Below are 21,224 nucleotides of genomic sequence, written 5' to 3' on the forward strand. Positions count from 1 at the left end.
ATTTCTATGTAAGAAATGACCTGGTTAATGGTCTGAGAGCTAAGATGAAGGTAGACAAACCTTCGTCTCAGTGAAGCCCCACGTACCTCCTTCAGCGGTTGCGGTGGCGTGGGACTTGGGTACCTTGGTGCCGAGTTGCCGGATTGCTGAGCGTGTGGACGGGGTTTGCTGCTCTCCCTGGGGGATGCTGTTAAGTCGATGGTGGTGGAGGGGACCCTTGGGGTACTGGTCCGTTAGCTGTGGCTTTTCTCTTCTCGTTCTCCGCCTGCAAGAGTTTACGGCCGGTTTGGTGAGACCTGCGACTTCCTTGGGATGTTTAAGCCCATCCCGACTCCGCGGCACTTTAAAGAGCATTTAAACAGCACGGCACCGCAGCGTCATGGCATGGTGGCGCGTTTCCCTCCAGGGATTTTCCCTTCTCCTTCTCCTTTAAGGTTCTCCTGCTGCGGTCGGGTTTGCCGCGGTGCTGCCGCGTGCCGAATCCAGCGTGCCGGCCCGCCTTGCTTTTGTTGTGCTGCCAAGTGTCCATAGCAGGGGAACAATTGATAGCCAGGAGTTGGATCGCTCAGGGTTGTGCTATAATAAATATGTGTTTGCAATTCCTCACAAACATTCCTCGGGCTGGATACACGTCCGTAAAGCTCCCCATGCCCATGGCTTTTACTGTAACTTGATAATTGGCATTAATTATAGCAGCCGAGTTTGAAAACCGGGGTTCCTAAGGATGTAATGGTTTAGCTTCTCTCACAGCTGAGTTCTTTATGGGACATCTGGTGGATTTTCTGGAATAGAAGAGAGATTTTAACTTTTACTTGAACAATATAATGATAACATGTGACCGAGATTGTACTGAAATCGGATACCTCCTCTCCCCCTGTGTAGTTTCCAATGGTGTAACTTTTAATAAGAGTCTGGGGCTGTGTGATTTATTTTTCCCCAGTGCTCGTGATTGCTGAAAGAGGATAAGAGCTTCACTGAAGTTAACCCATACTTGTCATCACAGGGAAGTAAAAGGAGAAAACCCACTTAGACTCTAGTCCATCTGCCATATTTCAGTTTGTTTATTCTGCATTTCAACTTATTTAATAGGTCTGCTTGAAATGTAGGCCTGTGTAAACGATACACAAAGCACGTGGTCTTCCCTGCCTTTTCTTGTGCGTACCGAAGGAGCTCAATGTGCGTTTAACTCCCGTTCCAAAAATAAGTACATTTTGGATCTAGCATCAAGCCACTACTATTTATTGCTTCAGCTTTGATCATCAAAAAGGCTTTTCCTACTAAAACCACAAAATTCAGTTTTGGGTAACAAAGAGAACCATTCTTCTACTGTTATTCGTTTACTTGATGAGCTTCTAAACAGGAAGTTTTAGCATGAAGTCAAAAGATTATCTCTGTCATATGTGTAAATTCAGAAAAAACCCAAGCCCTCTTTTTGAAGTAGACCTTTTCATGGCTATAATACTGCTCTTCAAAAGAGGAAAAAGTCTTCAGTGAACTAGCAGGCTTGCTATAAAATTTGGAGTAACAGTCAATGCTAACTGGAAGCACAAGTTGTGAGTAGTTGTGTGGATGCGACCTTCCGTGTCATGAGCTGGGTTGATGGATGATGCCCCAGAGTTCTCTTCATCTGAGGTTCAAGGCGTTTGGGTCATGAAATGAAGCTGTCTGTCCAAGGATCAGTGTCCAGCCACAGCATTTCCCTCGGATTGGGGGTGTTTGTGATTTCTCAGTGAGGTACAATGGCTTGGGAAGATCTGGGTTGGTGGGAAACGGCACTTGGAGGTGTTTGATCCTGAAGTTTCCATCTTCTGAGCTCAAGCGGTGTCACATTCAGGCTTGCGGGAGTACAAAGAGGGGCTCCATCTTTTCCTCAGTAGATTTATTTCTGCAGCCGTGTATGCCTGGGGAGCAGGGGTGAAGAGAACCTGCTGTTTTGGGAGTTGTATTTTGAGCCCAGGTGACTCCTCTGGCCGGGGTTGTGCCCGTCCCCCGGGTGCCGGCAGAGCCGTGGCCGGTGTCGGCGTCCCCGCGGCTCCCCCGGCCGGAGCTGGGGAAATACCAGGGAAAGGGCAAAATCCAGCAAGGCAGAAACAAAGGCTCAGCCCCGTGACTCATAATTGGTGGAACATTTGTAGTAATTTTTTTTTTCTTTTTCCCTTCCCCTCAGACTTGGCTCCTCTACCACATGCCAAGAAGCTGCTGTACCCGTTAGACTTGCCAGGCTTGTAGAGGGCTGCGCTGCTGCTGCGGGAACTGGTTCAGTACGGTGGGGACGTGCTGGAGCAGATGTTGTGGGCCACGGGCTTTGGGATTCCCTGCCTTCCCCTAAATGCCACAGGGCTATCTATCCCTCACCTTCCCTGCGAAGGACCCTCTCTTAAAGACCATGAAATAGCCCCGCTCCTCAGCGCTCCCCTTGCGCAGCACGCTGCGTCAGTCTGTCTTTTTGGCTAGAAAAGCCCCATGAATTCCTACGAGTGGCAATCAGAGTTCTCGTTAGCGGTGGCATTAAATTCTGGAGGTCCTAAGGACCGTGCAGGAGGGGAAGGGTTGAGCACAGGTAGGAGGGCAAATGGTGGTGTTGCTGCTCGGGAGCCTTCCGTGGGTCTCCATGCTTGTAGCCGCTGCAGGTCTGGAGCAGCTTGTCCATCCTCTAGAGACCGCAGAAATGTTGAGGCATTGGTTTTCTTTGGAGCCATAATAAATAAGGATGAGTACTTAGCTGTAGGAGCAGACAGGTAGCGATGGGTGCAGCTCAGTGCTGCCTCGCAGCAGAGTCCCCGGCCACCGTGCAGAGGTCCCGCACCGGCTGGGTGTCTCCATCGAAGATACTTAACAAAGACTATGCCTGCAGTAGTCAGTGCCAAGTTCTTAGATAGCTATTTTTCCTCAAAATGAGCCACTCATCACTAGAGCCTGTCTCATGTGTCCCTACATGCCTGCTTGTTACTCCTCGCTTAATCGGGAGTCATACCAGTGTTTGTGCGGAAAGTTTCATTGTTCATATGGAAATGCCTTTGTGAACCAATGTTGCCCGCGAGGCTCCAGCCCTGTGTGTGGCAGGGTTTTCCGGAGGGAGAAGGCTCCTCGCAGAGTGTGGGTGTCCACGTCCAACCCGCCTCCCGTGAGTTCTGCAGCACGCCGGAGGACCGCATCCTGCACCCGGTCCTTCTGCCACGGACCGGCCGAGCCGCTGCCCGGAGTTAGGGGATGCTCAGCACTGGGCGGATTCGGATAGGAGAACTGAGAGCGGCTGGGTGCTTAGTAATGCACCTGAGCAGAGAGAAAAGGAGAAATAAGTGCTACCAGGGGAGAAGCGAGACCTGGGAATGGGAGGAGGGCAGGAGAAGAGCGAGGACAGCAGGAGCTGGTGAGAGGGGTTGCACCAGCAGCAAGAAGCCAGGGAAGATGCTGCTTGAGATTTTTCCAAAATTACTAATATTTTTTTTTCTTTTTTGGACTTTGAAATCAATTCACTTCCCATGTGCTAAAGCTCTTCAAGAGTTTCAGCTCTGGTGAACCCATTTGTAGCTGGGAACGTGCATCCGAAAGAAGTTGTGAGTTGGTGATTTGTTGGAGGAGTGATTAATTCCTTTCTGCGCTGCAGAGCGGTGGGGAGCCCTACCCGAAAGTGGAAGCACGCGCGTGAGTTTGCTCCGAGCAGCTCTGTTGAAGCCTAGAAGATGGCAGGGTCTGCGTACGGATGAGCTCTGCCCAGGGACTTACTCTCTATTATCCCCTCCGAAGTTAGTGGAGGATAAATGTGAATTAACAGAGAGAGGAGAAACAAAGAGAGACTGAATGGGCTGGAGCTTATTTGAATTGTTTTAGGGGTTTTTTTTCAGGGCCTGGGAAGGTGGAGAAGTTGCTTGCAGGGCAGTGGTGGGACTGGGGGTTAGGATTTGGGGAGCAGGGTCCCCGTACCCCCGCAGGGAGGAGGAAGGCGGGAGCGTGCCCGTCCATCCCGGCTGATGACTCAGCCCCGCTGAAGCAATGCCACAGCTCCAAAGTGAGAGCCGGAGGGATTTTTCTGCTTCCAGCAATATTTAGGATGAACTTAAGGAAGCATATTTTAAAACCCACTGAATGGAGAAAGTGAACGTCTCTCTTCCTCTCCCCCCAGAAATAACAGACTGCAAGGATTTATGCTAACAAGGAAATTTATGAAGATCCTGTGTGTTAGGAGTAGGGGGGGAAAAAAAAAGCCTATAAATATGTAAGGCGGATATGTGTGGAAACTGGGCAAACATTGCCCTTTCCAGATTGGGGGAGAGATTGTGAAATTACCTGTTAACAGAAAGAAAAAAAAAAAAAAAAAAAAGATATTTTTCCCATTAATACGGTGGCAGTTTCTTCTGGGGGTGAAATGTTGGTTTTGCAACTTTCTGATGATCTCCTCTGGCTTCGGCTGCCGGGCTCCCACTGCAGCCCTGGGTGTGGGTGCTGGCTCGGGGTGGCAGCGCCGTGGGCTGGGGGCTGCAGGGTGGGTCTGACCCAGCAGCACCGTGGAGCCTTTTTGTCCTTTTCTTCCCCATCCTATTGCAGAAACATAAATCCATTTAAAAAAAAAAAAAAAAAGGCAAAGCATATCTGTGCATCCAGTTTAATCACAGACAGATGTTTATTTGGGCCAGTAATGGTTTTGGTTTCCTTTTTCTTTCATATTTAACTTTAAGTTCGCTGGCGTGTCTTACCCTGTGCAGTCTATAACAATCAGGGTTTGGCTAAAAACTTTTCTTGTCAGAGGAGCGAGCCTGTTGCCAAGAGCTACTTCTTTGATGCAAAAAAATACATCCTGGAGGTGCTTTGTCAGATGTTTTTATATTAAACATTTTTCCTCCATAGTTTTAGTTTGCCAACGGGAAATAAAGCGCATCTATTTTCCAGTGTGCTTCAGAGAGGAATTCTTTGCTCGGTGTGAAGGTTTTCCCCACGTGGCCATGGACGGCCGTGAATGTTGGAATCCCCATCGGAGAGCGTGACCGCGCGGCAGCATCCTTCCCGATGCTTGGGAGAACTTCAGAACAATAACCTACCTTTGCTTTGGGTTTGTTCATGTGCAGCTTCTGGCCCTGCCTGGGGTTGACATCAAAGGCAACTTTGCAAACTACAGGGTGAATCACGGAATTAATCCCTGAAAGGGAAGGTGGGGAAGCTCTCGGAGACGGCATCCCTGGGCTTTCGGCGCCTGTCCCTTTCAGAGAGAGATGCAGGTGTGCTGTTTTATTCTACAACAAATGTCTTTCTGGGTTGATGATAAATCCCCCGGAGCCTGTAGATTTACAGGAGGGATGCGTTTTTTTTTGCGTTATGTTGTGCTTGCCACGGTGGGTGGCTCAGGTGGCAGCTCCTGGAGTTCAAACACTTTTTTCTTTGGAGCAGAAGGGGAAGGGAAGCAATCATTGATTCTGCAGCCGAGTGGGCTCCTCGTTGTGTCCAAAGCCTGCTGATGGCAATGCATCATCCGTGAGCAATGTAACCCAGCAGAGAGTACTCCACTTGGGTTGTTAATATGCAGCTGAAGATGTTGCCTAGAGCATTGAGACTGAGCAGGTACACCCTTATTTACCGGTTGAAGAAAGAGCACCTTAGATCAAGGCTGGGGAAGATATTCCCTGCACGCGGTTGTTTCTCCATTCAAACCCTGCAGGACAACTCATGTTGGGCCACCAAAGCCAACAGCTGTAGCGTTGAGGTCTTCAGGAGCTTGCTCTTGTAGAGCTTGTGGATGACCATGCTTTGGTGACAGCATATCTTCGTGTTGCCACCTGTACCCAATGTCCCGTCTGGAGAAGCAGGAGAGGTGCCGGTGACCCCATCCGTGCAGATTGCGGGCTTCCAGAAGGACGATGAAATTTCAGCAGTGGCCATGCAGCTGTAGAAGGGTTTCTAAGGCAAGTGACACATGTTTGTAAAAAAATCTCATGAGTTGTGAGCTTGCAATGCAAACCTTTTTGTCTCAAAATTAATTCGGAGCTGAGCCAGGTTAGTAATGTGGGGAGGGGAAATAAATTTCCTGAAGGGTGAAGGACCACTGGGGAATATGCTGGAGATGGGAAAAGAGATGAAGGTCTCCCAAGGATGGAAATAAAGATTGTTCTGAGGCTTTGCATCCCGCGCAGCAAGAGATCATCATCAACAGCCTACAAAAGTACTGGCTTCCAGGAGGGAGGGTATCTTCTGGGCTGGGAGATGGAGAAATGTCCCTTTGTTATTACCTGTACAAATGCTTTGCAAGAGCAACGCCGTTCTCCAGCACGCTGATGGTGCCGAGCGGGGAGGACGGGAGGGAGCTGCCACAGCGTCCTGCATTCAGCTGGGGCTGCTGCGTCCCAAGGACCTGCCTGCCCCGAGGAGCATCTTTAGTGGAGGCAGCTCTGGTGACGTTCTTCATCTGAACTGATGAAACAGGGGTGGACTCCCTTCTTCCCATGTGTTCTTCCCTGCCAGGAGCCAGGGAGTTGGTGATTTTCCCAGGGGAGATGGGGCGGCTGTAGCAGAGCTGTGAACGAAGCCAAAAGCTCCCCCGTCGCTGTCCATTGCTTCACGTGCAAGAACATCTTTCCTCTTCGATGATTATGATGGCTGATCCTACTGCTTTAACCCTCCAAACACAGCACTTTAGAAAAATGTGGGCAATGAGAGCTGTCCCTAATCCAGAAGAAGGAGGGGGAAAAAAAAAAAAAGTGAAACCGGCTGCCAGAGCCTTACGATCCCTTGGCTGGAGTGACACAGACTGCCTGTTGCACAAGGGGTGGAAGAAGGTCGGTCTTATCAATACTTGGCCCCGTGCCTAATGCAGGGATTAGAGGTACTTTGCAGATGATACCTCTGCCGTCGCTCCCCGGCTCTGAAGGGGGATTTGCCGTGATGGAGCCAGGCAGGATGATGAAGTGAATGCACCACGGGCAGTATTGGGGGAGCACCGTTTCGTTGTAGGCAAGACACCGAATTTCTCAGTACGTTTCTGCAGAGAAGGAGAGAGAGTTGCCCTCCTTTACCTGGAACCGGGATGGCTTTTCGCAGCTAGCCGGGATGTTTTCAGCCTAGAAGTTCTTCGAGTAAGTACAACACCCAGATAAAATATGTTTTTGTCTGTGGTTCATTGAGTAGTTATGATGTTTGGCCTTGAATCACAGAATAATCACATCCCTCACTTCTCCAAGCACCTAAGCATCACACTTTAAAAAAAGAAACATCAGGAAGTAAGCAAGTTACTTAAAAGTAAATTAGTTTAATCTTTGTAGCCAAAACATTACATTCTTGCACCCTATTAGGAGTTGGATATGGCTTTCTAGGTAGTAAAAGTTCTTTTGATGTAACTCCGGTTGTGTCTTTTAAACAGTGCGTATCTGATGGTACGTCTTTGTTTGAACTTCACTTTTTCTCTGTGCCTGTGTTTTGCTTTTTAAACGGATTTGCTGAATAGTGGACATAGTGTATTTATGACCTTTGAAAATGGGGAATGTTTTGAAGGAGGAATTTTGGCTTCTTATAGGGATCTGTAGAGAGAGGCTTGTATTCACAGTTACAGTAATAGATTTTTTTTTTTGTGGCACTTTGATGAGTGAGAGGTGTTTATAGGCTTGATTCATAACTGAGTTACTAAGGTTTTCCACGGAAATAACTTATTAAATCTGTGGTGCTCACTGAAACGATTGAAGTCTGTAGATTTGCTATTCATCAAAGGCACCTCCTTTCCTGGACTCCAATACCTAACTCAGCATTTTACCTCTGGAGGATGCTCAGACCTGAAAGGGCTGTGGCGGTGTGGAAGCTCGAGACGTGTTTTAGTAAGAAATTAAAAAAAATACCTTAAGACAAACTGGAAAGGAGGGGGAAGGAAAAAAAAAAAAAAAAAAACCCTTCAGGAAAAACATCCCCCGTCGTTTGGAGCTGCTGATGGTTAAACCTGGTTTTCTGGAACACTGCTTATTTGTGTGGATTTTACTTTGCTGCTCGACAGCCGAAAAGTACATCCCTTTACTGCTGCTGGCCAGGCTGCTGCAGGCTTTGAAGTGCCTCGAGCCCCTGGAACCGCAGGTTCAATTTACTGGCAAGGGAGACTCGGCTCTTTGTCCTTCCAAAGTGCTTGGGATCGGAGGGGATTAGGCACGCGGCTGCTGTGATTCCCAGCCCTGCCGAGCGCTGCCGTGTGTCCCGCCGTGCCGTGGGCTCCGGGAGGGAGGAGAGGAGCGTGCTGCTTCCCCGTCCTGCGTGGGGTCGAGGTTTTTGGTGGCGATCGAGGCTGAGGAGGGATGTCGGCTCACTGAGGTCCCACCTTGCTCACAGGGCGTCGTGTTCGGATGGTGCTTGTCCCAGCAGCGGGCTGCACTCGCTCTCCCTCCTGTCTTACACCTTTCCCTTGGTTGATTCCCCCAGAAAGTGGGTGTTTAGCCTGGAAAAAAGCATTGCTATGGGGACTGGGCGCTCAGGGAGGGGAAGTTGATGAGAAGTTGTGCCAGCGCTGGGGCCTGGGCTTCGGATGCTGCGAACTGTTGAATTCCTGTTTGGTTTTTCTTTTTTTCTTTTTTTTCTGTAAGAACAAAAACATTTCACGTGGAAATGCCTGTCTTGGCTGACCTCTTCGGAGCTGCTAAACGCTGACTTGTAATGGCCTTTGCAGCTCCTGGGGCTGGAGCAGGGATTAAATGGTCTCCAGCGTTGAAGTGCTGGAGCATGTTGCTGCCCCGCTGCCTCCTTCCCGGAGCCGCTTTTCCTTTGGTGAGAAGCTGAGCATCGCTTTGGTTCGTCATCCCGGGCTTTGGTTATGGGAAAACACCACCAGCATCAGAGGATATAAATGCAACTAAAACCAAAGCCCTGTTCCAGCCCACGCATCTCCTTAATCAGCCTTTTTTCAGCCGTTTCAAGGCAAGCAGCTCGTGCCGGTGACTGCGGCTTGCGTCCCCAGCGGTGCCGTGTGGTTGTTTCAATGCCCTCAGCGCCGGTGCACAGGGCGGTGGGGTCGAGCCCGTATTGCGGTTCAGGTGTTGCGGTTCAGGGTTGTGTCTCATTTTGGGTGGCAGCACGGGGATGCTGAGCCGTGGCTGGGCGCTGAGCTGCGTTCATCCAGCGTCGTGCCCGTGGCGTGTGCTGCTGCCTTCCGATGCTGTCTCGCGGCGGTGATGGTGCGGTGCTCTAGTGCGTCGTGCCCCCGAGTCGGGATGCAGCCGCCTGCTCTCAGGTGCCCTGCAAAGCAGCAGCACCCCATGGCAGCCGGGCCAGCCCAGCCAGCCTAAAATACTGCGACGCAGAGGTCCGGCCATGATCTGGACTCCTTGTTTAGCTGGTGGTAAATAAACATACTTTTTTTTTCTTTTTTTTCTTTAAATGCCTAAGAATTAGCTCTGATGACCAGACCTGAATTCCCTCGTACAATAAAACCTGTTCCTACCTCTCCATGGAGATGTAAACTTTGGCTGAGAACAGACGGGCTGCGATGCTTCTCTGTGCACTCGGCATTTTGCATTTCAGGTTATAAAAGCTCATGTACGAAACCTGCCAAAAAGTCAAATTCCCAACAGTGCGAGAGAGAGGGGTCAGTAGAAATTTTGTATTTTTCTTCGCAGCGGTTTTCTGTTCCTGGGGGAGCGGAGGGCCTTTTCTGATGGTACGAGGGCCCCTTGCAGCGGAGCCCACGTGGTCCTGCCCTGCGGCATCCCCCAGCCCTCCCCGTCCTGCTCCGAGCACGGTTCCCAGAACAAACCCTGGAGCAAAGCCCTCCTTCCCTCCCCGAATGGCAATTCCTGCAAGTGCCCTTGTGTCACATTTGCTCTCCCAGCTGGACGCTGATGCTCAGCTGGACCCACTGCAGCTTGGCCCTCTCCCTGCCCTGGCTTTGAAGAGCTGTGCTGGTTGCTGCCCTCCCCTTCCTCCGCCTGCGTTCGGGTTTTATGGGTTTGGACATGTTCCTCCTCCTCAGTGCTCTCAAGCGGCTGAGGAGGATCAGGCTGCCCTTTCCTCGCGTTGGCTGTGTTTTAGAGGCCGGAGGAGGAGTTGGAGGCTTCATCCTGCTGCGGGGGCATCTCTCGATGCAAGGAGGACCATGCCAGGGATACCTGGGCAGGATTTCTCGCAGCAGCACTGCGGAAGGGTTTGAGACACAACTGCGTCAGTTTTATCTACGTATTCCATTAGCAGGAGCGAAATGTGCCAGCAGAAAGGCTATTTTTCAGCTCTTTCCATTTATTAAGGTCTCATTTGCTAAGATTTTTCCATTTGAGGAGCCAAAGAATGTTAAAGACTTTTAAAAAAAATGCCAGCTGCTTTACGCTTTCACACGTAGTGATGCAAACCACTGTTGTCTATTTAATAAAGAAAAAAAGGATTGACTGAAGGGTTTGCAAAAAAGCCCCGTAGATACCTGCACGGAGATGTAGCGCTTGGGTGTCCGGGTGGTGGGTGATGATAACGCTGTGTTGTCTTTGAGATTTATTCCACCTGTCTCCAGAGGGTCCCAGCGGGATGGACGTGCTGTTCAGAGCACATTGCTTTTCTTTCCTTTATTTCCTTTTTTTTTTTTTTTTTTTTTTTTTTTGTTCTGGCTGTTCTAAAGCGTGGCCTATTCTGGGGGCGAGCGCCTGGCGCTGCGCTCAGACAACGGTCCGTTTGTGAGATCCCGCACCGGCAAAATGCAAGTTTGTCCACTTGGAAGAATGAGGCAGTTGATTCCTCTCCCCCCGCGGAAGGGCTGCGGGATCTCGGAGCATCCCTGCTTGCCCCGTCCTGCACCGGCGGCAGGGAAGGCAACCGCGGGCAGTGGTGGCTGGGAACTCCCCTGGCTCTGCTTTCCCTCGCTTCTGAATAAATGACGCTGGCGTCGCTGGTCCCCTGCGATGCCTTTGGGAGCACGGTTGCGTCTTCCCCTGAGCTCTGTAGCACACACAGTCATTGCGCCCTGAACTCTTCCGGTGGCTTTTGTATTTGTTGCTCTTTGAGCCCTAAAGTGAGCTGTATGTGAAAATAAGCTATATGGTTTTTTTATTCACCGTTCTTCTTAAGATCCGGAGAAGCCATGGCATAACCTGACTTTTTGCAAAAAGGGAACTGTGGAATTGCACTGAGTAGCCCCTTGCCTTGTGCTCAGCGCTGCAGGTTTCTATAGGGTCCAGCACTCGGAAAAGGGAAACAAATGTGTAGGGAAAGGTCTCCACAGTAATGAAGTCTAAGCAATAAGCAAAGCGTATGGGAAGCGCTGTACTGAAGTGTTAAAGACAGTTTGAAATATCACACAGACATAAGTGATGCTGGACTGCGTGGGCTTGTTCCCATAGCATCCTCCTCCTCCTGGGCTTGGCTTGGCAGCTCACGTCCAGGGGCCCGTCTCGGTGCTAAGTGCGTGTGTGTTGCGTTGTACGGTCCCTGTGTTGGCATTTTTCATGGAGTAAAACTGTTACGGCCCTTCTGGTGTTTGCAGGGTGTATCACTTCGGCTGTCCTTGCCCATCTGAAAAGAGGAGCTCTCGTCCACGTAGGCGTTGAGATCAGTGAGCAAAGCTGTGCCGAGTCTCACAGCTAATAGTCGCTGGTACTTCGATAAAGCTCGGGCTCCAAGGTTAGATCTGGTTGGTTTTGTCTAGCGCAACAACTTGGTGCATCCGGCTGTGGGGAGAGGGAGCAGATGTGAAAACGGGGAGTTTAACGTCTCGGACGCAAACTGTCCCTATAAAATACGTGTCTGCGGCTGCCATTGAAGTCTTGAGCTGTTTCTGACCCAGGGCTGATAATGGTAAAACTGAATCCATGAGGTTTTGATTTTGGCCTATTCAAAACTAGAGAACTCTTTCTAATAAGATTTTATGAAGCTTCTGAAAACAAGACGCTGTAGTTTGAGGGGGATGTAGGCGCCTGTGCCAGGGTGCAGGAGCAGCCCTTCGTGGGGAGGCCAGGGCTTGTTTTCCCCAAGTGTCTCAGGAATTGCTTTCTGAGATCTGCAAAAAACCCAACCGAACAAAAAAACCCAACAAAACTTTATGAATCGACCGGGAAGCCAGTAAAAATTAGTAGTAACAAGCTCATTTCAATAGAAATGGGTTTGCTGCTCTGCCGGCTGCCAACCATTTATGAGACTGGCTGGGTGCCGGCGAGCAGGGTCCAGCACGCTGCATCCTTCCACCCTCCTGCTGCTGGAAATAATTTGTGACTTAAAAAAAATAAATAACACTATTGTGGAGCTTGTTTTATGGTTGGGGCCTGAGTTGGGCAAGGGTGACAGCTCTAGCTAGCTCCAGAGTTTGCAAAACCTGGTTAGGGGCTTTTTCTTCCATCTCAGGTGGGTTTCTGCTGGGTTTCCATAGTGCAGGTGAGGACACTGGATGAGTGTTGCATCCCCGGCACATACAATCTGCTCGCTGGATCCAATGCAAGGGGAAGAGCTGGGTCGGGGTGGCCGTGCCGATGCAGGGGTGTTGCAGGGAGCGTTGGATGCTGTTAGGTGCCATGTGTTGAGTAGCTCAACAGCGCTTGGCAAAAGCCTTAACGGGGGCTTTGACGTTGATGCCCCAGACATGTCTGCTCGTGTCATGTTTTCTGCCCTTTTTGTTCAGTTTTCCTGCGGGGAGTCTAGGGAAGCGCCGCCTGCAAGGAAGTGAATAGGTCGGTCGGTCGGTCCCAATTATAGCTATAACTAACTTGTTGATCTGCTGCAGTCTGTAACCATCCATGGTGATTGATTAACGTCGTATGAATGAGCCCGTTGGATCCCTGCGGTGGGACGGTCATCGTGCATTGGCATCTGCCAGCGTGGAGCCGTGGCCTCTGGGGAGGTGGCATTTCTACAGGCCAACGTGAAGCGGTTTGGGCAGCCCTCGAGGGGCCCAAGCCACAGGGCTGCTCTGATTCTGGGTCCCCATCACAGGATGGGCCCGGTCTGGCTCCATCACTCGGTCCCCATCCTCCTAAGCCAAAGCCATCGGCGTTCCCGTGGTGTGAGCTCTTGTGCTTATGGGACGGGGTGATCCTGGGACGAGGGGTGGGCAGGAGGAGACTCTCGGGCTATTTCATGTCCCTCAAGGAGCTGGTGATACGCCGTGTGCTTTGCTTCCCAAGCCCGCGTCTCTGGTGGGGACATCCCGGCCCCACCGAAACCCAAAGTTGTTTCCCAGGGAGCCAGGTGATGGCTTGTTTGGAGGACCAGACCTCAGAACAATGATTTGGCCCATCTTTAAATATCACGGGAGGTTCCCAGCGTGGGGCTTCATCCGACTTTTCCACTTGCGCGGGGCTTTTATTTCAACGCTTGCATGGAGGGATGGTCTGTGCTGGAAGCTGGTGTCCGTGCCGCCCGTCGGCAAAGCCTCTGTCCATCCCCGGTAGGTGCGCAGGCGTCCATCTGAAGCCGTGCCAAGCGCTGGGGACGGCTGTTGGTCTGCAGGCAGCCGTGTCGTACGACGGCCGCCCCGTCCCGTCGGGATGAGCGCGAAGGGGGGCGGCCGTTTGCACCCCGTTGGCAGCACGTCGCATCTGTCTTCTCTTAGCCAAGCTGATTTATACCCAGCCTTGAAAGATTTACGGCCGTCTCCTGGAAAAAGGGAGCGAACCAGTTTCTGGGATGCCACGGGACGCCCTGCTAAAGCCACTCGGGTGTGACTGTGGAAACTTCCACCCCAGAGGAGAGCAAGGAAATTCCTTTGCGAGTACAAAGTAAGGTAAAGATCCTATGTGCATGGCGAGTTGCTCTTCCCCCCATTGTTGAGCTATTTTAATGAAAGGGAAATGTCAGCAAAAGTATGTTTAAAAAAAAAAAAAGCCACTCGCACATCACTGGTTTTAGAATAGGAGCGCTCTGGGCAGCTTCTTTGCTGCTGAAACAAGAAAATTAGAGTTGTTTTTTATTTCCAGGTAATTACAGCCACATATTTTGAAATATCCATCGTCTTTTCCACATTGAATCATCAATATGGACCTTTAGAGCCGGATTGAATTCAGCTGTGCTTGAAAGGGTCGGTCATTTGAGACTTTTAACATTAAGGATCTTTGCAAATTAGTTTTGCTCTTGCCATGCTGAATTTGTTTGTTTAAAAAAACCTCAGTGGATTTGGTATGTGTCTGTCTTTGAAGGGCTTTGCTTCAAAGGCTGCTTGCACTTGGTATTTTGTATGCTGAGCTCCGCTGTCCGTGGAGCTCCGCTGCTTCGTGGGGAAGCGTCAGCTAATGACTTCGTTAAAACCTGCAGGAAGAAAAAGCTGAGCATAGCTTTTCGAAACCATCAAGGAAACTGGATGCCCAGGGCTCATTCCTGATAGGAAACTAGTGCCGGAGCTCCGTCAGGGACTGGCATGTGCTGGTGTGCAATCCACCCCCTGTCCTGTAGCACACACGTGAGGACGCACTTGAGCCTTCCCATGGAAGGCTTGCATGGAGGCAAGCAGATACGTATATATATATATAGATGCGGCAGGGGGTATGGCTGGCTTTTTAATTATCCTAAATGAGGCTTGCATGCAAAACCAGGCACGCAGAACTGGGGCAGGTTGGCCACCTGGCCTGCGAGGTGTTTGGGGCCGGGCAGACGGGCGTTTCGGTGCCGGGCGGTTTGGAGGGGTCACCAGTACCTTGCTTTGCCGTGGCGTTTGCCGTAGTCGCCCAAGCTCACCTCCTCCCAGGGCTTTGCGTGGTTGCAGTCACCTTGGGTTTGGTTTCTGTGATTGATACAGTCCTAAACGCGGTTCCCTCCGTGACCCTTTCCTGCTTGCTTTGGTTGCGGACAAAAGGAGCCTGCGGGTGACCTGCGTGGCATTTGGAGATTTAGGGATAGTTCACCGCAGAAAATTCAACCGAGATCTTTGCAGTCAGAAGCCAACTGCAAAAGATGCAGTCAGACCATAGCTATTATTTAAAAAAAGGTAAACAGTAAAAATAATATTGAGAGTTTCCTGATTCTTGGCTTGAAATCTGTTTTTTCCAAAAGTAATTTAATCTCAAAAGCAAAAATGCGAGAACCCGCGTAACGTTGTGGCGTTTTGCATGTTTGGATCAGATCTGTCACCAAACAGGTTTTGTTCACGGTGGGGCAGGAAGCCCTTTCCCGTCCAGCCTGACGTATGCACATCCCAGCATGCTGCAAATTTTAATCGTTCATTTTAAAATACATAAGCAGCGGGTAAAACAAAACAAAAAAAAAAGGTGCTAATGGAAGGGCTGTCACCTCCCAAAGTCTTGGGCTGCTGAAGAGAGTTGCTTTCAGAGCCCGACACAAAACCGATGAAGGTTTATGTGAGCGGAGAGTGCGTTGTCCACGTTCAATGCAGAGGCTTTGTTCCCGGGGACGCTTTTGGGCTGCCTTATCTCGCCGACGGGAAAGGGCTGCCCTGGCACATGCGATACGATCAACCAGGGTTTAAATGAGGACAAACTAACCACCACCAGAACATTTCTGAGAGCCAGAAGATAATCCCAGATCAGCCGCGGCTCGAATCGCCGCCGCTCCATCGCTGCCTTGCAGAAAACGATTGTTTCTCTCCTCTCCCCCCCCCCTTTTCTCCCTCTCATTGAGATTTCTACACAATACTATTTTAATCACGATACTCTCGCCCCTCCTTTTTCCTCTCCCCTTCCCTGCAGGCTCTCTTCCCCGGTGCAGGCTGCGAGAGACACGCAATGAGAAACAGCTGGCTCGCAAAGCGAATTTCCCCTCGGAGGCAGGAGCAAGCTGCGCGCAGGGGCCGGGCGAGGGCGAAGCTGGCACCGCACGGTGCCGGGGCGTGCTCAGCCCTCGCTTCTCACTGCCGCCTGGCTCTCCCTCAGCCTCCAAAACGCTTTTTCTCCTGGCTCTGTCCTCTTTGAAACACATGGTGTTTTTACGCCTGGGGTTTTGGGCTGGCTTCTGAGCCGTCCCACGTCGGAGCATCGCCTGGGTGCCCGCGTGGGCGGCGCGGAGGGAGAACCGGGATGCAGGATGTGCCGCGCGGCTTTCCAGCTCGCCGCCGTGTGGCTCGGCCGCCTCCGGCCATCGCAGCACAAGCTTGCTTTGATTAGAGGTTTGTTAAGACATGGCGCTTATTTGTTTCTCAAGCTCTTCTGTGGGTCAGGCCGGCTCGGTGCAGATCCCTGGATTTGAGTGCTTGTGGCACGTTGAGCACGGGAAGCCTCCGCTGGGATTTCAAGCCGTGTTTTCCACCCTGTTCAAACACCCAGGAAGGTCTCAGGCATTCAGAGGATGCTTCCAGGGCAGGCAAGCAAGTTGAGGATTTAACTGCAAGCGAAACTGGTTAAAGCATTAACAACTCACACCTGTCTGCTTCACTAAATACCAAAACGCCTGCTCACCTCCGTCCTTCGGTGTCCCAGAATGGTGCAGGCAGCACAAACTGGAAAACTGGAGGTTGTAGCTAAAGCATACGTCAGGATTAAGGTCTTGGCTTGGGCTCCTCACCTAGGCAGGGATCTCTGCTGGCTCCGGTCGAGCCCCGCGGATGGCAAAGGGAGACGCAAACGGGAGCTGGCATTTCCCTGCAGAATCGAGCATCCAAATCCTAGTGCGACGCAGCGTCTCGCCCAGCGGGGTGCTCCGAAATCCCCCGAGCCACGAGGGCGGACAGGATCGGGCCAGCGCGACGCGTGCAGCCGTGTGCCCTGGCTAGAGGAGCGGTCAGGCAGAGGTGGCTCCGCTGGCGCTTGCTGAGAAAATAAACGGCTGCAGTTGGGTCTGATGAAAAAAAGAAATGCAGCTGCAGGAGGTAAGGGTGAGCGCAGCTACCTGTGGTGGTTTATTGCCTTAACAGAGGGAAAGAGCATTTCTTCAGCGCCTGCGTGGTGCATTCACCTGAAGGAAACAGCACGGGCTTATCTCGGAGCTTTTATTGCTTATTTCTCCTTTAAAGTTGCATTTAATGCTTGTGTCATGTGAACAAGCTGAAATATTGTGTAAGGCGTGTAACATGCAGGCAGCAGAAATGGTTTTCCAAAGTGCTGTATCTTTATCCCGTCTTAACTGACGGTACAGGGACGGGACCACGTCTCCTTGGCGTGATGCTCCGGTGCCGCTGCTGTCAGTGGTGCGGAGTCGTAGGCGGATGGAGACTTCTGTGGTCTCCAAACTGACTTGAATTGGTGCTGCAAAGGCGGCACCAAGCGTTATACGCAGGCGCAGACCCAGACTTGGAGTATTGGGTCACCCTGATATCTTGAATTATTTTCCTCTGGTGTGGTGAAGCCGACTGTGATGCAGGGAGAAAGTCTCAACAATTCAACGTTTCAGAAACACGATTTTTCTGGCTAGCTCAACCTAGCAGCTCTCTGCAGAAGGGGGGATGAGAAAACACTTGCCTATGTGTGCCGGGATGCCTACGTGCCCCTTGGAGTGCTCTGGCCGTCGCTCCCTTCCTGAGGTACCGTCCAGCCCAGTGGCGTTCCTGCAGCGAGGAGGAAAAATCAAGGCTGGGTTTTTGGAAATAAGGCGATTCGAGTACTGCCAGAGCAGTGCCTCTCTGTTTTGAGTAAGGTTGTGGGTGTTTATTTGAGGGAAGAGCAGCTCAGCCAAACATCCTGCTTTTAAACTTGACTTTGCAGCAGTCGGAAAGATGCCTGCGGCTATATTTGTGTGCAGCCTCCGACTGCCGCCGTTGCAAGGGCTCGTCTCTGGGCATGGAGGGGATTTGCAGCGAGGGCTTAGGAGCGGGCTCCTGTCCTTCTGGGGTTTCTGCTGCGTTAAAAGCTGTGATTGCCTCGTCTTTGCACGGGAGAAGCGCTGGCTGTTGTAGCACACGTCCATCAGGATGCCCAACGTCAGGCAGGGAGCTGGGCGTCTCGCGGGGCTCTGAAAATCCCACCCCTTCCTGAAGGAGGGTGTTCGAGCCCTGAGTTTTGAGACAAAATAAAAGGCAGTGGGAACTGCCAAGGTTGGGGGGGCAGATCTTGGTTTTGGGTCAAAACCGCTGTGTTTTTTTTCCCCCTTGTTTCAATCCCAAACGCAGCCCTGCCAGAAACTTGGCTCAGCTTCACCAGCAGAATTAGGAACGTATTTATGTTCTGGGGTTTGTAAGGAAACCTGAAACCAGGTGAGTTTGGCCGAGACCGGGCTCTCGCCGGGGACGGCGCGTGGGGCTGTGCACCGCTTGCCCCGACCTCTACCACATCTCCGTGCTGCGAAGAGGAGCGGAGCAAGGATGTGCATAAGGGAGGGTGCAAGCAGGACTTATTTTTGTGGATGTCTTCCTTAGCGACAGGGCTAAAAAAGAATCAATGCTCTGCCTTTTATATTGCACATGAGAGGAAACCCTTTTTCTGCTGGTGCAGAGACCTTTTCGTGGCTGGGATGGGTCTCTGTTCAGCAGCAGCCTGGGTTTGGCCATCGCGGGGTCCTTCAAGCTGCAAGAGAAGTTAGTGGCAGCTCTTACTTTAAAAAATGGATTCTGAGATAGGGGATGCATGAGCATGAGTTGTAACTTGACCGTCTCCTGCACACCACAGCATCGTGCTTTTTCAGCCCCTGGTTCCTCTAAATAGTCCGTTTAATCTTATATCGGCCACTTTGAGTTTTGCAAGCTGGAGCATGCGTGTTGTAGCTGTGAAAAGGCCATCGGAATATCTCATTTACCTTCTTCAAGGCATGGCGGTGTGCTTCGTTTTTAGCAATACTGAAAAATACTGAATTCTGAGGCCATCCTTTAGTTATGCAGGTGCAGCTAGGTGCCACCCATTACACATCAATTTTGTGTCTGCAGGTAGAAGGATCCACTGAGGTATTTACATTCACGGTCCCATTTCCAGCTTGATTTCACATCCAGAGTAACCTACGAGGATGACACGTCACCGATAAGATTTGAATTACCTTAGTGAGATGTTGCTTTTATGAGTAATTAAAGAGCTGATAACTTTGGGGGGCATTTTGATGCTGTCTGGGTAGCAGTCCTCACAAGCTTAGATTAATACAAATATCCACGTCTGAGCTGTTCTTCTAGATACTTAACTGCAGTCAACAGGGAGAAAAAGCCACTTGTAGGGCACAATTCATCTTCTCTGTAAGGGAGAAATCTAAAAGTCGGATAAGTTGTGCCCCAAAAGCGCTTGTTTCTCATCGCAGCCGTGAAGGTGCAGGCTTGCTCGCATGGACCCGGGATGCCATGATTTATCCTCGTGTCAGCCAAGCCAGCGGAGGGGATTTGGGCGGTTGTGGGGCATGTGAAAGAAAAAAACCCGTATTTTTAAAAGAGGGAAATGTACCACACTGGCCATTGAAACGAACAGCAAAGTTCTCCGTGACTTCAACCAGCACTATCTTCATTGTTTAATAGCGGTTGGGAGCATGATGTCATGGGCAGAAAATAGCGCTTGTTGTTATCAGAGTAAAAGTTTAATTTCTTGTAATCTTTTCCTGGGCTGCCGCCCCTTCCAGCCTTCCCCGCGGGAACCTGCGAGCAGATCTCCAGCCCCTTCCTGATTGTTTTTCCAGCTCCGTTATACAACGCGCATTTGTTTGGTTTTGCAAATTCGTCATGAGCAGTGTCAATAGCTGGAGATACACAGAAAGGGGAATGGACTTTATTTGGGTTTTAGGGCCTTCTAAATGAATAGTGCCAAAATAAATACGGAGTTTTATACTGGGGCACGCTAACTAAACAGCCCTGCGAGCTCGTGGGGAGAGGTTCAGTGGAGTACAGCGGGGATGAAACCATCAGGGTACCCTGAGCATTGAGCGGGACTCGGGATTCATGGAGACTAATGTCCCCTTGGGTCTGGGTGGTTGTTTTTTTCCTTTAATGATGGATTTACAAGGAAGTAAGGACATCAGGGCTGGTAACAGCACGCTGGGTGACTTAGCCCAGTTACCTTCTGTCTTTGGAAACCGCATTATGTTTTATCAAGCTCTATCTTAAAAGAAATTCAGATTTCCGTTCCTCTGCTACTGCTGTGTTGTCTTGCGATAAAAACCTTTCCAGTGTTTCTACTCTGAACTGACTCGTGACAAGTTTATCCCCATTTATTCTGGATCTCTCTATAGTTACTCATTCCTTTAAGCTTTGTAGCATAGGCTGGGAGAGGGCAGGTTGGAGCTCTGTGGCATCGTGGGCCTTGAGCGTTGTGCTTCATGGTTGCAAGAGTTGTACCTTCTCAGCAAACTTTAAGGACTTTAGACGGGCACCTCAGTGAATGAGGCGTCCCGGGTCTGCATGGTCTGAGCGTGGGTCCATAGTCACTGTAAAGCTTTCCCAGCGTCTCACATCATGATGGCAGCAGGGCACTGGTTTCTTTGCCCTCACTGTTGTTTGCAAACATTAAAATGACCTTGGTGAGACGCTATGGCTGGGAAGCAGGGGATGGCCAAAATATCTGTGACCAGACCCTTCCACTGGATCCAGTTGCGTCATTAAAAGAAGGAATCCTACGCGAATGTTAAGCTTGTTGGAGCTGTTTCGTGGTGCTGATGGCAGAGCCGCACTCCGTGTTCGGATGAGTAAGGCTGACTTCATCACCGGCAGCAGACTGCAACGGCCCGAGCGTTGCTAAAAAAGACAATTTGAACACCCAGGCCAATTTCTGCTCTGAGTTACAGCTGTCTAAATACAACCACGGTGAAGTCAGTTGAGTTACTTTGAATTTCTGGTCAATATTTGGAGCGGAATCTGGCTGTCCCCACGTGCAGTGTGGAAGAATTTATTTGTAAGAAAAAGAGGAAAATATGTTGGTGGTTGGAGAGTAAGTGTGGGCTGGAGAGTAAGAGTTGGGCTACCTTGCTCATCGTGAATTTTTACTGTCCTGCAAGAACTTTATCTTTAGAAAAAGGGTTGCATCAAATAGCCGCGGTCGCTTGCTGAGGGCACTGGGTTATGACAATAAATAAAAGTGAAGAGCGCTTCTAGAAATGCGAAGAATGTGAAAATGTTCAAATTATTTAGTACAAGAAAACTTCATTTAAACATTTAATCGAAGAGCGCACTTTCATCTTTAAAGCATCGGTGTTTGAACTCCCATCCACGTTTTCTTCTTTGCACTTCATCATATACAACAGAAAGCCCTGCTTTGCAAAGTGAATAAACTTCCAGTTCCCTGTTTCCATTTGTTGTTGTTGCCTCAAACACACCTAAATTATAGTAAAGAAGCTGTTCTGGGGAAAAACTGATAAACGTGTTGTTTCCTGCGTTAGATAGGAAGATCGCCATTTATTGTGAAGCATTCGAGCTGGGAAACACCATGTCCAAGCAAATCTCATAAAGCTGCATGGCTTTCCATATGGAAACCACCCTGAATACAGATGTGTCAGCACAACATCTTTTTTTTCCCTAA

The 21,224-nt window shown here is 50.3% G+C and overlaps 1 protein-coding gene across 1 annotated transcript in view; it reads left to right on the plus strand.

Annotated features, from left to right (window-relative positions):
* Positions 1-21,224, plus strand: part of SMAD6 (SMAD family member 6) — a 45,231-nt gene that overhangs the window by 6,532 nt on the left and 17,475 nt on the right. The window lies entirely within an intron of this gene.

This window comes from Mycteria americana, chromosome 6 (assembly GCF_035582795.1).
Source record: "Mycteria americana isolate JAX WOST 10 ecotype Jacksonville Zoo and Gardens chromosome 6, USCA_MyAme_1.0, whole genome shotgun sequence".
NCBI lineage: Eukaryota > Metazoa > Chordata > Aves > Ciconiiformes > Ciconiidae > Mycteria > Mycteria americana.